General features: G+C 47.5%; 1 pseudogene; it reads right to left on the reverse strand.

Moving 5' to 3' along the window:
• Positions 1–853: 853 nt before the first annotated feature.
• Positions 854–1,567, reverse strand: LOC131747887 (small ribosomal subunit protein uS5 pseudogene; annotated as a pseudogene).
• Between the last annotated feature and the right edge of the window lie 1,164 nt (positions 1,568–2,731).

Consider the following 2,731-nt stretch of genomic DNA (forward strand, 5'->3'; position numbering starts at 1 on the left):
ACGCACCTGAGGAGGCATCTCATGCTGGAATTTTTCCCTTTATCCTCACTTTACACCAATTGTCTCTCAATTGTGCTTCCACAAAGTTTTGCATCAACTGATAAAAACATTATCTCCTTGTACTGTAATTGTTCACTTAGCCACCATTCCCCCTCTATGAGACAATGAACTCAATGACAGGAATAATGTCTTATTCATCTCGGTATCTCCAGTGCCAAGCCCAAGCACCTTACACATAGTAGATACTCAGAAAGTAAGTTGAAAAGAAACTCAAAGTTCCCTTCTAGGATAAGTGGAAATATCCATGAACTTATACATTGGACCAAGTCAAAAAAATTTAGTTCAAGTTCCTACTCAGTCACTTCCTGTGTGACTGAAGTGCATCTGTGTGAAATAGATGCTAGTCGATAAGATTTAGTGAGCTTTTACCATGTGCTAGGCACTGTGTTGGGTGTTTTACCCAGAAAAATCTCAATTAATTCTCACAAACAACCCTCTGAGATAGATATTATTATTATTACATTATCACTGTTTTAGAGACGGGGAAACAGATTTCATGTTGATAACTGAACTGATCATGGTCACAGAAGTTGGGATATAGAGTACCGGGGACTCTATACGAAGAAGTAAGGAGACACAAAGTCATCTGGCCTCCAAGTCGAGGGCACTGGTGGTGAGAGACCAATAACAAGTTGTGACCTCTGGGGCAGAGGGGGGCAGTGGCTCCAGTAGGCATGAGAGGCTGGCAGCCAGCCCCAGTACGGCCAGAGCAAACTTGGTAACAGTCCAAGGAAAGTGGCAGAGTGGGTGAGGGAAAGAAGGAAGGTTTTTGTTTTGTTTTGTTTTGTTTTGTTTTTTTAAACTAGCTTCATTCACTTTATGTTTCTTATAGAAAACTATGTAGTGGCTACAGCTGGAGCCTGGGTGCTCTGCACGGAAACTCTGGTGTGGGTCTTTACAAGATGCTCAGTGAATTCCTGATACACAGACTTGGTGAACACAGTCTCTTGCCAGATATCAGGAGTGATATAACTGTAGGTCTTGGAAATGGCATCAAAATTGGCCTCGGCGAAGTTACCCAGCGTGGCAGTGCAGCCCCCGGCAGACGTGTAGCAGCAGTCAATTCCAGCCATCATCAGTAGCTTCTTGGGCACGATGCCAGTGCCCCTGGGGGCAGGGATGATGGGTACCAGCACAGAGCCACAGCGGCCAGTCACCTTGCAAGGGACGGTATGGGGCTTGCTGATCTTGTTCCCCCAGTAGCCTCGTCGCACGGGGGCGATGGAGAGCTCGGCCAGAATGATGGCCCCACGGATGGCAGTGGCTACCTCCTTAGAGCACTTCACACCCAAACCAACGTGTCCGTTGTAATCCCTGACGGCGACAAATGCCTTGAACCTGGTCCGCTGGCCAGCACGGGTCTGCTTTTGCACAGGCATGATCTTCAAAACTTCATCCTTGAGGGATGCCCCCCATGAAAAAGTCAATGATCTCAGACTCCTTGATGGGCAGAGAAAAGAGATAGAGCTCCTCCAGGGACTTGATCTTCATGTATGTCCTTGACCAGGCGGCCCAGCTTGGTGATGGGGAGACACTCCTTGGCCTCGGCCTTGCCTCCACGAGCTCCGCAGCCTCGGCCCCCGGCCCTGACCGCGACCCCGGCGCCGGCCCCGGATGCCACTGCTCTAGATATTGTGAGATAGGTCATCAGCTTCTAGTTTTGCCTCCTTTGCCTTTTTTTTCCCTTAAAGGGTGTGTGTGTGTGTGTGTGTGTGTGTGTGTGTGTGTGTGTGTGTGTGTGTACTTGGTGGGTAGGAGGAAGCAGGTGTAACTGGTTGAGTCTAATTGAGTATGAAATGTATTTCTGGACCATGGGTGGCACTATTTTTTACGTGTATCGGTTACCAGCTGCCTCTCTCCCTGCCCTTTCCTTGGCTCCCTTTGAGTCACTCTGCACTTCCTGGGCACCCTGCTCTCCAAAGCCACAAGGGGCCTCCCAAAGAGAACATCTCCAGATTGTCCTTCCCCAGAATGTGTCAGGGTTTCAAGAAAAAAGCAAGGGCAATCAACCCTAGGTCTTGGCAAGGATTCACAAGAAAATCCTGCCACTGACATCTGATCTGAGTCTGAGAATATCTTGGGGGGGTCATTCACCATCGTACTCTGAGATGAAGCTTTAAGACAGAAGGAAAATAATGGAGGGACTGGGCCCACTGATAACAAAAACTTATAGAATAAAACCCCTTTCTCTAGGAAGAAGCCGCTTCTTTCCAGAATGTCTGAGTTGACAAGCAGAATGTAAGCTCAGGATCGGCACCTATGTGACCTCTTGGGCCGGGCACTCTTAGGCGGAGAACAGCCTGCACAGTTTTGTAATGGATCAGATTCCCACAAAGGGTCACTTACCATTCCACAAAATACAGCCATATTTCTTATTTTGGTATCTTTGCACACTCAGTTCTCTCTGCCAAGAATGACCTTTCTCCTCTTCTCAACCTTAAGCTTCTATTTATTAATCAAGCCTCTGCTCAAGTATCCTCTCCTTTGTGAAGACTTCCATGATCTCTAGGCAGCTAAACAGCTTCTTATTCCTTTGGAGTCCTACGGTGCTGTGCTTAGACTTCTGCTCTAGCAATTTTACACTGTTTTTTGATCAAAGTTCTGTCTGCCTTGCTGGATCTCAAGCTCCTCAAGGAAAGGTGCCATGGCTAACACAACCTTGTATCTTATC

This window comes from Kogia breviceps, chromosome X (assembly GCF_026419965.1).
Source record: "Kogia breviceps isolate mKogBre1 chromosome X, mKogBre1 haplotype 1, whole genome shotgun sequence".
Lineage (NCBI taxonomy): Eukaryota > Metazoa > Chordata > Mammalia > Artiodactyla > Physeteridae > Kogia > Kogia breviceps.